The sequence below is a fragment of the Oncorhynchus nerka genome, linkage group LG2 (assembly GCF_034236695.1).
Source record: "Oncorhynchus nerka isolate Pitt River linkage group LG2, Oner_Uvic_2.0, whole genome shotgun sequence".
Lineage (NCBI taxonomy): Eukaryota > Metazoa > Chordata > Actinopteri > Salmoniformes > Salmonidae > Oncorhynchus > Oncorhynchus nerka.
The window spans coordinates 12,275,049-12,288,681 of record NC_088397.1 but is presented as its reverse complement, the minus strand read 5'-3'; positions in this window follow the sequence as shown (position 1 = coordinate 12,288,681).

Genomic DNA, 13,633 nt, shown 5'->3' with positions numbered 1-13,633 from the left:
AAATTTGCCAGCAGCATACCACCCTGCATACCACTGCTGGCTTGCTTCTGAAGCTAAGCAGGGTTGGTCCTGGTCAGTTCCTGGATGGAAGACCAGATGCTGCTGGAAGTGGTGTTGGAGGGCCAGTAGGTGGCACTCTTTCCTATGTTCTAAAAAATATCACAATGCCAATGACACTGCCCTGTGTAGGGTGCTGTCTTTCGGCTGGACGTTAAACAGGTGTCCTGACTCTCTGAGGTCATTAAAGATCCCATGGCACTTGTAAGAGTAGGGGTGTTAACCCCGGTGCCCTGGCTAAATTCCCAAGCTGTCCCTCATACCATCATGGTCACCTAATCATCTCCTGCTTACAATTGGCTCATTCCTCTCCCCTGTAACTATTCCCCAGGTCCTTGCTGTAAATGAGAATGTGTTCTCAGTCAATTTACCTGGTAAAAAAATAAATAGCTTTGCGTGTGTCTCCTTAACACATTCAATCAGTATGGCAAATATCATCTCTGCTCAGAGGGCCTTCGAAATACAGAGAGAAGCTAGTTCCACTTTGGACATCTCGGCATACAATGCATTTGTCATCTGGATGGGGTTGAACCTAGATTGGAACAGAGAGAAGCTCTGTAAAAGACGGCTCTTTCTCGAGGAGCTTGGCAAGGCTGGGTAAGACCTCCAATTCAGAGGAAGCAACATATCCTAAGGACCCCAGCTTCTGCAGCCATCGTGAGGATGCTGGTGCCCCATCCGCCTGACCCACAGAACCAACAACTCCAATACTGGAAGTAAGTGTGTGTGTGATGTTGTTGTGTGTGTGTGTCTAACTCTCCCACCTTGGCCTGCTGTAACTATATACAGTGCCTTGCGAAAGTATTCGGCCCCCTTGAACTTTGCGACCTTTTGCCACATTTCAGGCTTCAAACATAAAGATATAAAACTGTATTTTTCTGTGAAGAATCAACAACAACTGGGACACAATCATGAAGTGGAACGACATTTATTAGATATTTCAAACTTTTTTAACAAATCAAAAACTGAAAAATTGGGCGTGTAAAATTATTCAGCCCCTTTACTTTCAGTGCAGCAAACTCTCTCCAGAAGTTCAGTGAGGATATCTGAATGATCCAATGTTGACCTAAATGACTAATGATGATAAATACAATCCACCTGTGTATAATCAAGTCTCCGTATAAATGCACCTGCACTTTGATAGTCTCAGAGGTCCGTTATTAAAAGCGCAGAGAGCATCATGAAGAACAAGGAACACACCAGGCAGGTCCAAGATACTGTTGTGAAGAAGTTTAAAGCCGGATTTGGATACAAAAAGATTTCCCAAGCTTTAAACATCCCAAGGAGTACTGTGCAAGCGATAATATTGAAATGGAAGGAGTATCAGACCACTGCAAATCTACCAAGACCTGGCCGTCCCTCTAAACTTTCAGCTCATACAAGGAGAAGACTGATCAGAGATGCAGCCAAGAGGCCCATGATCACACTGGATGAACTGCAGAGATCTACAGCTGAGGTGGGAGACTCTGTCCATAGGACAACAATCAGTCGTATATTGCACAAATCTGGCCTTTATGGAAGAGTGGCAAGAAGAAAGCCATTTCTTAAAGATATCCATAAAAAGTGTCGTTTAAAGTTTGCCACAAGCCACCTGGGAGACACACCAAACATGTGGAAGAAGGTGCTCTGGTCAGATGAAACCAAAATTTAACTTTTTGGCAACAATGCAAAACGTTATGTTTGGCGTAAAAGCAACACAGCTCATCACCCTGAACACACCATCCCCACTGTCAAACATGGTGGTGGCAGCATCATGGTTTGGGCCTGCTTTTCTTCAGCAGGGACAGGGAAGATGGTTAAAATTGATGGGAAGATGGATGGAGCCAAATACAGGAACATTCTGGAAGAAAACCTGATGGAGTCTGCAAAAGACCTGAGACTGGGACGGAGATTTGTCTTCCAACAAGACAATGATCCAAAACATAAAGCAAAATCTACAATGGAATGGTTCAAAAATAAACATATCCAGGTGTTAGAATGGCCAAGTCAAAGTCCAGACCTGAATCCAATCGAGAATCTGTGGAAAGAACTGAAAACTGCTGTTCACAAATGCTCTCCATCCAACCTCACTGAGCTCGAGCTGTTTTTTTTAAAAATTTTATTTTATTTTTTTACCTTTATTTAACTAGGCAAGTCAGTTAAGAACAAATTCTTATTTTCAATGACGGCCTAGGAACAGTGGGTTAACTGCCTGTTCAGGGGCAGAACGACAGATTTGTACCTTGTCAGCTCGGGGGTTTGAACTTGCAACCAACTAGTCCAACACTCTAACCACTAGGCTACCCTGCCGCCCCTGCAAGGAGGAATGGGAAAAAATGTCAGTCTCTCGATGTACAAAACTGATAGAGACATACCCCAAGCGACTTACAGCTGTAATCGCAGCAAAAGGTGGCGCTACAAAGTATTAACTTAAGGGGGCTGAATAATTTTGCACGCCCAATTTTTCAGTTTTTGATTTGTTAAAAAAGTTTGAAATATCCAATAAATGTCGTTCCACTTCATGATTGTGTCCCACTTGTTGTTGATTCTTCACAAAAAAATACAGTTTTATATCTTTATGTTTGAAGCCTGAAATGTGGCAAAAGGTCGCAAAGTTCAAGGGGGCCGAATACTTTCGCAAGGCACTGTATGTGAGTAAGATGTTAGTAAAATTCCTGAACTAAATATTTTCATCATTCTAGATTGCTGCCGGTAGCAACAAGAAGAAGTGCTGCGATGTGTGTGGACCCAAGAAGGACAGGAAGACACAGTACACATGCATCAAGTGCAAGAAATACATTTGCAACACAAACAGTTCAACTCTGTCCCTCTTGTGGTGTGTATATTGGCCTTAATTTGTGTTCAATGCTCATTTATCATTTCGATAAAATACTATATGTAAAATGTGTTCTTTCAATTTGTTCAGTTCAAACCAATAAACATCCATCGTGAAAAACAAAAGTGGAACATGGTGGTTATTTCTGTTCACTACACTCTTAGAACAAAACGTGCTATCTAGAACCTCAAAGGGTTCTTTGGCTAGCCCCACAGGAGAACCATTTGAAGAACCATTTTTGGTTCCAGGTAGAACCCTTTAGCTTTCAGGTAGAACCCTATAGGTTCCATGTTGATCCCTTTCTACAGAGGGTTCTAACCCAAAAGGGCTCTGCGGGAACCAAAAAGGGTTCTCCTATGGGGACAGCTGAAGAACCCTTTTGGAACCCTTTTCTCTAAGAGTGAACACAGGTCCATGGAAGCTCTTCCCTGATTAGCACCATCAAATACATCTGGAAGTTAATTACTAGATTACAAACCAGCATTTTCCATAGGAGTCTTTGTTCATATCAAGCTTTGATAGGATTCCTGTATCACAGTTAATGCACTGTAATGATAGTGAACTACCAGCCTCTTATGAGTCACACTGCCATAGTTATCTGTCTTACTGTAGCTATGTCCCTGTGCTGGGTTTGTGACACTTGATCTTCTTTTCCAATAAGCCTCTATGCTGTGTCCATTCTGAGTCTGTAATCTGTTTGTGTATTGGTGGCAGAATAATGACAGTTTGCATATGTCACTGCCATGAAAATGCCAGCATCCCCAACCAAGTTGCTTTTGACCTTCTTCAGAACCAATCAAGCTCTCCCACTCCTCCAGATTGAGCTCTCCCACTCCTCCAGATTGAGCTCTCCCACTCCTCCAGATTGAGCTCTCCCACTCCTCCAGATTGAGCTCTCCCACTCCTCCAGATTGAGCTCTCCCACTCCTCCAGATTGAGCTCTCCCACTCCTGCAGATTGATAGCAGAGTCCGGGGAGCCAAGTCCACCTTTCAGAACCCAGAACAAGTTGTCTCCATTGGTTACAGCCTGCTGCTTTGCTGTCTTCTGAACAGTTCCAGCTAGAAACCCTTAAAGCCTGCAGTAGAGCGAATATCTAAAATATATAGCTCTGGCTGATGCATTATCATGTGGTTAGAATACATTATTGTGTAGTTATCATGTTGGTCCCGTGTGGCTCAGTTGGTAGAGCATGGCGCTGGCAATTCCAGGGTTGTGGGTTTGATTGTGGGGAACAGTATGGGACAAAAACTATGAAAATGTATTCACTTAAGTTGCTCTGGAGAAGAGCGTCTGCTAAACGAATAAAATGTACATTTAAAATAATGCATTATCATGCGGTTATAATACATTATCGTTTGGTTATAATGCGTTGTCAGACTTGACATAGGCATGTATGAACCCCCCTATAATGTATTATAACTATGCCATAATGATCCTGACTAAAGCCATTTTGAGTCTGTGATTTTGAATCTCTCTCTCTCTCTCGTTCCATTCCTGTGCTATCAAGACTTTTAGAAAGTAGAGTGGCATATCGAGGTGTGGAGAAATAACATCAGAGCCAGGCTTTTTAAGCAGTGAAGAGTGGGTGGTCCTGGTTCCTTCATTTCATCGATTCTTTGGGGCTACAGCGTGGAGAATGAATAAGATGTGTTTATTACTGCACCCCTCATAATAAAGATGAAGAAAGCTATTGATTTGATCTATTCTCGTCCTCTTCTTTTCCCCTTGTGATCGACAGCCCATGTTGTTAGCCTGCTCAGTTATTGCCACATCAGTAGCTAGCTCATCACAGCGTTTGTTTATGTGGTGAAAACAAAATGGCCGCCCTTCACGTCTTTCCCCAGGGACTGACTGCTTTACCTTGCCTGGGGGGACAGGTGAAGGCAATGACTTAATATAGCAGGATTCGTCTGAAAAACGTACATATATTGAGCTAATTTCCTTTAATGTTAGCCTGGGAAAGCTCTGTAAAGACGACTTGCATCGGAGGCAATTTTATCCTTACAATTTCAGTCATATTGTAAGGGTTTTCTGGTGAAAGAGAAGCGGACCAAAAAGCAGCATGGTGGTTATTCATGTTCTTTAATTTATAAAGAAACTACACATGAGATAACTAACAAAAACAACAAACGTGAGAAAACCTAAAACAGTCCTATCTGGTGCAAACACAGAGACAGGAACAATCACCCACAAACACACAGTGAAACCCAGGCTACCTAAGTATGATTCTCAATCAGAGACAACTAATGACACCTGCCTCTGATTGAGAACCATACTAGGCCGAAAACATAGAAATACCCAAAACCTAGAAAAACAAACATAGACTGCCCACCCAACTCACGCCCTGACCATACTAACTAAATACAAAACACAGGAAATAAAGGTCAGAACGTGACACATATCCCAAGGTTGCTGTCACACACACACACACACACACACACACACACACACACACACACACACACACACACACACACACACACACACACACACACACACACACACACACACACACACACCTGATATTCAATTCAGATGGACAGCCAGTCCTGACCCATATAATGTAGCCTGTTTGACCCATACAATGTAGCCTATTTGACCCATACAATGTAGCTTATTTGACCCATATAATGTAGCCTGTTTGACCCATACAATGTAGCCTGTTTGACCCATACAATGTAGCCTATTTGACCCATACAATGTAGCCTATTTGACCCATAATATGTAGCCCGTTTGACCCATACAATGTAGCTACTACTTCTTCCGACTAAGGTGATGAAAAGTGTCCCTTAAAGTCATTCTTCATCCTCAGCAACAGGCATGTCTGTCAGGTGTAAGTGGTTGTTATGTTGCCCTGCTGTGAAGTGTCTCCAGCCCCGCCCACGGTGCTCTCAGCTTTGTCATCAGTTGGTATGTCCAGAGAAACAGAGACCCACTGCTGCTCTGACTCTTGAGTTCCCTCAGGGCTTGATGAAAAGAGGCTGTTGTTGCCTGGGGAACATCACCACATATAACAACACCCTGAACACACAGGTTCCTCAGCAGTAGTAACACAATCCAGTTCAAATGAATTAGACATGTTACATGTTTTGTTGTTGGTGAAAGTGGGTTAAACGTATGTAGTGAGTTATCAGGAGAATTTCAATGTCAAATGCCCAGTTTGAAGAGAAAGAAGGAATATTAAAGGAGAGTCCTGTATTCAGCCACCTCTCAGTGAAGACTGAGGCTGGGGATCCATTTCACTCATAAGGCCAAACATGACAGCTGAGCTGAAGAACATTCTGGTCCCTGCCAGACAGACATGGGCCCATCTGTGAACTGAGAATAGACACAGTCTAGCTGGTGTCATCATAACAGTGAACCGCCTGGCTCAGGGAGAGATTCCAGCACACACACACACACACACACACACACACACACACACACACACACACACACACACACACACACACACACACACACACACACACACACACACACACACACACACACACACACACACACACACACACACACGCACACGCACGCACACATGGACGTGCGGACAGATCGTGTGCACACACACACACATTGAGTGTATGTTCTGAGGCATACTATAACCTACAGTCTGTCAGTCTTAGTTCTGAAGTGTGTGTGACGTTAGAGCTGTTAGATATAGATTAGTCTAGCCTCACAAACCTTTACCAACACCTCAGTGATTGGCCTTCTGTGGTCCAAAGTCAGACCCTCAAATGGTGGTTAGAATCAGACCAACTGATTTCAACGGTGTGGAAAACAAGTGACTTCAGTCTGTAAAGAGAGAGGCCTTGTCTGTCCACTCAGTGATCACTGTAGTGGTCAAAGACAGTGATCACTGTAGTGGTCAAAGACAGTGATCACTGTAGTGGTCAAAGACAGTGATCACTGTAGTGGTCAAAGACAAGGTCACCTGGCGATCACAGAAACGTTGACAGAATGTTATATCTCAGTTCGGAGTGGTATCTTTTTGGGGAAAGGAGAGAAGATTAGACAGAGGAATAAAGGGAGGTGTGTGTGTGTGTGTGTGTGTGTGTGTGTGTGTGTGTGTGTGTGTGTGGACGTCGACACATCTATGCCCTTTTTCCTTTCCCAAAATTCAGTGATGAAAATTTGATCAGGATGTTAATACATTTAAAAAAAAGTGTTTGGGCACTCCCTCACTGTACTCCCAAAGCACTCTGGGTAATGGGGATGCTTCCATTTGGGCTCTGAATGTGAGGAGGGGCGGGGTTGTGGAGAGACAAACTCTCTGTCTTTCTCTTACTTTCTTTCCTCCTCTCTCTCTCTCTCTCTCTGGTCTCTCTCTATCTCTCTCTCTCTCTCTCCCTCTCTCATTCTTTCCCTCGTCTGTCTGTCTGTCTGTCTGTCTGTCTGTCTGTCTGTCTGTCTGTCTGTCTGTCTGTCTGTCTGTCTGTCTGTCTGTCTGTCTGTCTGTCTGTCTGTCTGTCTGTCTGTCTGTCTGTCTGTCTGTCTGTCTGTCTGTCTGTCTGTCTGTCTGTCTGTCTGTCTGTCTGTCTGTGTGTGTGTGTGTGTCTCTCTCTCTTCTCTCTCTCTCTCTCTCTCTCTCTCTCTCTCTCTCTCATTCTCTCCCTCGTCTGTCTGTCTGTCTGTCGGTCTGTGTGTGTCTCCCTCTCTCTCTCTCATTCTCTCCCTCATCTGTCTGTCTGTCTGTCTGTCTGTCTGTCTGTCTGTCTGTCTGTCTGTCTGTCTGTCTGTCTGTCTGTCTGTCTGTCTGTCTGTCTGTCTGTCTGTCTGTCTGTCTGTCTGTCTGTCTGTCTGTCTGTCTGTCTGTCTGTGTGTGTCTCTCTCTCTCTCTCTCTCTCTATGTATTTTAGCTACAGGTTACTGTCCCAGTGACTCACCAAGACTTCTAGTCTGGTTGAACCAGACAGAACAATGCACTCTCCATTGCGGACAAAGGTTACGACTGGTTAACCAGACTACCCACTCACTACCTGCAACTTTGCTTTTGTCTCCGAGACAACGGCATTGTCATCACCAGTAGCGTGACGTACAATAAAGGTTATTCAAAAGTGTCGGGTGTCATTCATAATGGAAGAAACGTAGGTGCTTATTAAACCTGAGTGGATGTGATTCAACAATACCCACTATCACCAATATACTTTATGTATCCTTAGAAATGTCAGAACAATAGCAGAACATGCATGGGAAATAATTGCCCTTGCAGGTCCCCTCTCTGTGTCTCGTCCTTGTACTTTGAACATTTTAATATCCAGTCTGAGCAGAATAATGAATAATAATTATTGTTCTGAATGCCAAAGTGGGGGCATCTCTCAGAGGAGGGGGGCATCTAATAAGTGGAGGGATCAGATGAGTGTTTTTCGGAGGCTGATCCCCGTGTAGCAGGATGATGATGACATGACTCGCCACTAGATGGCAGCATTGTAACATCAGTTTAGCGCCTGGACGCTGGAACAAGTTGGCTTCACATTGTTCAAGTAAGAACACAGACAATATGAGGAGGGGATGTGTGGCTTTTTCATAATCAGCATGTCTGATGAACACTGGTTTGGTGTACTCTTCCTCTTGGACAGTCAAGTGGTTGTCCATTGACAATAACACACAGTGCTTCAGTTCAGTGTCTATATAATTCTCTCTCTCTCTCTCTCTCTCTCTCTCTCTCTCTCTCTCTCAATTAAATTAAATTAAATTCAAGGGACTTTATTGGCATGGGAAACATCTGTTAACATTGCCAAAGCAAGTGAAATAGATAATAAACAAAAGTGAAATATACGATACAAAATTAACAGTAAACATCTCTCTCTTTCTCTCTCTCTATCCAGTCCAGTGTGTTTCGGTACATCTTCTTCTGTCTTCCTCTCCATCCTGCATTGGCACAACAATCTGCACACAACAGACTTAGAGCTGCGGTGCCCAGTTGAGGAGCCCCCAATTCAGCGCCTAATGGTTGATCTTTCTGCAAGAGGGACTGTTTAGCTTCCCTAATTAGAGAGCAAATGCTAAGCACCCGCCCCGGGTCCCTGAGTGGACTTAACAAACAGGCACCTCATTAAAAACAGGGGTTGGCTTTTAATTGTGTGGGGGCCATCAACCTCCCCTCTCTCCTCGCTCCCCCGGGATTGCGCCAATCATGAGAGAGAGAGGGGAAGGGAGGGAGAGAGAGAGAGTGAGGGGGAGGGAGGAAGAGAAAGGAAGGGAGAGAGACAGAGTGTTCCACACCACAACAAAAATCACAAAAAGGAGACTCTGACTCAGAGGAGGAGGAGGGAGAGGTGGGGTGGAGGAGTGTGGAGACTGATGAGTGGAGGAATACAACTCCACTGGGCTTCACCATTGCTGCAGCCACATCCACAGCATCCAGCCATGCTTTTACAGTCACAAGTAGAAAAGTATTCCCATTGATTTTGACCGTGCTCCGACATTGCACACTGAGAGCAGAATCATGACGTGTGGTACTGCTAAACGGTGACGTCAGATGTACTTAGTCACTGTGTGATGGTAGTGTAGCCCTGGAAAATCCCACAGTCATGGAAGTGTGTTACTCTGACCTGACCTCCCAGAGAGACTTTCACAGTGTTAGTGGAGCCTCTGACCTGACCTCCCAGAGAGACTTTCACAGTGTTAGTGGAGGCTCTGACCTGACCTCCCAGAGAGACTTTCACAGTGTTAGTGGAGCCTCTGACCTGACCTCCCAGAGAGACTTTCACAGTGTTAGTGGAGCCTCTGACCTGACCTCCCAGAGAGACTTTCACAGTGTTAGTGGAGCCTCTGACCTGACCTCCCAGAGAGACTTTCACAGTGTTAGTGGAGCCTCTGACCTGACCTCCCAGAGAGACTTTCACAGTGTTAGTGGAGCCTCTGACCTGACCTCCCAGAGAGACTTTCACAGTGTTAGTGGAGCCTCTGACCTGACCTCCCAGAGAGACTTTCACAGTGTTAGTGGAGCCTCTGACCAGACCTCCCAGAGAGACTTTCACAGTGGAGCCTCTGACCAGACCTCCCAGAGAGACTTTCACAGTGTTAGTGGAGCCTCTGACCAGACCTCCCAGAGAGACTTTCACAGTGTTAGTGGAGCCTCTGACCTGACCTCCCAGAGAGACTTTCACAGTAGCCTCTGACCTCCCAGAGAGACTTTCACAGTGTTAGTGGAGCCTCTGACCAGACCTCCCAGAGAGACTTTCACAGTGTTAGTGGAGCCTCTGACCAGACCTCCCAGAGAGACTTTCACAGTAGCCTCTGACCTCCCAGAGAGACTTTCACAGTGTTAGTGGAGCCTCTGACCAGACCTCCCAGAGAGACTTTCACAGTGTTAGTGGAGCCTCTGACCTCCCAGACCTCCCAGAGAGACTTTCACAGTGTTAGTGGAGCCTCTGACCTGACCTCCCAGAGAGACTTTCACAGTGTTAGTGGAGCCTCTGACCTCCCAGAGAGACTTTCACAGCGTTAGTGGAGCCTCTGACCAGACCTCCCAGAGAGACTTTCACAGTGTTAGTGGAGCCTCTGACCAGACCTCCCAGAGAGACTTTCACAGTGTTAGTGGAGCCTCTGACCTCCCAGAGAAAGTGGACTCTACGGCAGTCTAACAATCAGTCCAGGGTGAATCTACTGTATCTGGGAATCCCAGATGGGCCTAGGAACCCTGCTGGGACAGGCTGTTAAGACAGCTGAACGTCTGCAATTAAATTAGCCTACTTTGGGGGCAATTGCATTTTTTTTCAGAAGTTGTGACATTGGGATAAAGTCTGAGGAGGTGTGGTATATTTAAGCAATAAGGCCAGGGGGGTGTGGTATGTGGCCAATATACCACAGCTAAGGGCTGTTCTTATGCACAACGCAATGTGGAGTGCCTGGACACAGCTCTTAGCTGCAGTATATTGGCCATGTACCACAAACCCCAGTGGTGTCTTACTGCTATTGGTTACCAACGAAATTAAAGCAGAAAAATAACTGTTTTGTCATACCTGCAGGTATAAAATGGTCTGAAAACCTAGAACGGCCAAAACCAGAAACCAATCAGCATTCAGGGCTCAAACCACCCAGTTTTTAATGGTTCAAATGTTATAACAACATGGGGTAAGGGCTGTTGAAACTTGTCACAGCACCTGACTATAGAGAGTCATCATGTCAGGTAGTCCTGGGGAACTCTACTCACGCTGCGAATTAGAGAGAGCCTGTGGGGTCCGCTCATTATGTATGGAGATTATAACAGAACGTGACAGAATATCCCAATGACACAGGACCAATAGTAAGGCAGAACAGTTGCCATGGAGGTAAAGGTGGAGCTGGACATGGGAGGATATAATGGGTGGATCCGAGACCCTTCCAGTTGGCTGGGAGTCAGCAAGGAGTTTGGAGGACAGCGAGTCACTCATGGGAGTCCTGGGGCATGGTCACAGAAACCCCAAGATTCTTTTGGGGGGTGGGCACAAGGGGCTGTCGGTCGAGCCGAGGAGAGAGCCAGAGGCAGATGGTGAGTCGATGGAGCTGTTGGAGGAGGGAGATCGGAGAGAGATGTTGGTTAGGTGTGTTTTACATGTCATTCGCGCTGAAGAGCGTGTCATTGGTCCGATGAAACCTGTCCCGGCTCCACGCACCAGGCCTCCAGTGCGCCTCCCCAGCCCGGTACGTCCTGTGCCGGCTCCACGCACTAGGCATCCAGGGCACCTCCTCAGCCCAGTACGTCCTGTGCCTGCTCCACGCACCAGGCTTCCAGTGCGCCTCCCCAGCCCGGTACGTCCTGTGCCGTCTCCCCACACTCGCCCTGAAGAGTGTGTCATTAGTTCGGTGAAACCTGTGCCTGCTCCACGCACCAGGCCTCCAGTGCGCCTCCCCAGCCGTCCTGTACCAGCTCCCCACACTGTCCACCAGTGCGCCTCCCCAGCACTCGTCCCCTGAGGCCTCCAGCCTCCCCAGCGTGTCATTTTATTTGTCACATACACATGGTTAGCAGATGAAACCTTGTGCCTGTTCCACAATGCAGTGATAACCCAGGCCAATTCAAAACACTGTCTTATACACAGTGTAAGGGGATAAGGAATATGTACATAAGGATATATGAATGAGTGATGGTACAGAGCAGCATACAGTAGATGGTATCGAGTACAGTATATACATATGAGATGAGTATGTAGACAACGTAAACAAAGTGGCATAGTTAAAGTGGCTAGTGAGTGCCCGGTAGTGGCGTCCCTGTTTAACAGTCTGATGGCCTTGAGATAGAAGCTGTTTTTCAGTCTCTCGGTCCCAGCTTTGATGCACACTGTACTGACCTCGCCTTCTGGATGATGAACAGAAGTGGTTCGGCTATCGTTGTGACCTGTGCCGGCTCCACGCACCAGGCCTCCAGTGCGCCTCCCATATGAGATGAATAATGTAGGGTAAGTAACAGCATTGTTTAAAGTGGCTAGTGATATATTTACATCATTTCCCATCGTCCCTGTGCCGGCTCAGTGTCCAGTGCGCCTCCCCAGCAGCCACTCAATGTTAGTGGTGGCTGTTTAACAGTCTGATGGCCAGCCTGTTTTTCAGTCTCCTCCCCAGCCCTGGATGATAGCGGGGTCCTGTGCCTTGATGATCGGCTTCCTGTAACACGGGTGGTGTAGGTGTCCTGGACCAGTTTCCCCTCGTCCTGTGCAGCTCCACGCACCAGGCCTCCAGTGCGCCTCCCCAGCCCGGTACGTCCTGTGCCGGCTCCACGCACCAGGCCTCCAGTGCGCCTCCCCAGCCCGGTACGTCCTGTGCCGGCTCCACGCACCAGGCCTCCAGTGCGCCTCCCCAGCCCGGTACGTCCTGTGCCGGCTCCACGCACCAGGCCTCCAGTGCACCTCCCCAGCCCGGTACGTCCTGTGCCAGCTCCCCACACTCGTCCACCAGTGCGTGTGTACAGCCGGCTCCAGCGTCGGTCACCAGGCCTCCAGTGCGTCCTCCGGGCCCCAGCCCAGAGCCTCCAGCGACGGTCCTGTGCCGGCTCCAGTGACGGTCAATGATCTGGGCCTCCAGTGAGTGCGCCTCCCCAGCCCGGCGTCCAGCCCGTCCATGTCCTCCAGCTGCCCCAGGCACTCAGCCCCGCTCCCACCAGTGCCCAGTCCAGGCACCTCCCCAGCCCGGCTCCATGGCCGAACCTTCCCTGTGCCAGCTCCCCACCTTCCTCTGCACCGGTGCCCAGTCCAGGCTGCACTGTCCACCAGTGCGTGTGTACAGCTCCATGGCAGGAACCTTCCTCTCCACCGGTGCAGTCCATGCGTCCAGTCCATGGAAGGAACCTTCCTCTGCGTCGGTGCCCAGTCCAGGCACGGCGTCCAGCCCGATCCATGGCAGGAACCTTCCTTTGCTCCGGTGCCCAGTCCAGGCACGGCGTCCAGCCCCGCTCCATGGCCGGAACCTTCCTCTGCACCGGTGCCCAGTCCAGGCATGGCGTCCAGCCCTGCTCCATGGCCGGAACCTTCCTCTGCGCCGGTGCCCAGTCCAGGCATGGCGTCCAGCCCTGCTCCATGGCCGGAACCTTCCTCTGCACCGGTGCCCAGTCCAGGCATGGCGTCTAGCTCCGCTCCATGGCCGGAACCTTCCTCTGCGCCGGTGCCCAGTCCAGGCACGGCGTCTAGCTCCGCTCCACTGCTCCGGTGCCCAGTGAACAAGTAGTTTGCACCATACAGTTGTATAGTGTCTGATATACACATGATGGAATGCTGTTTCAGCCAATCAGTATCCAGGACCCAAACTACCAGTTTCTAATTTGAGTTTGAGCACTACCATCACATGT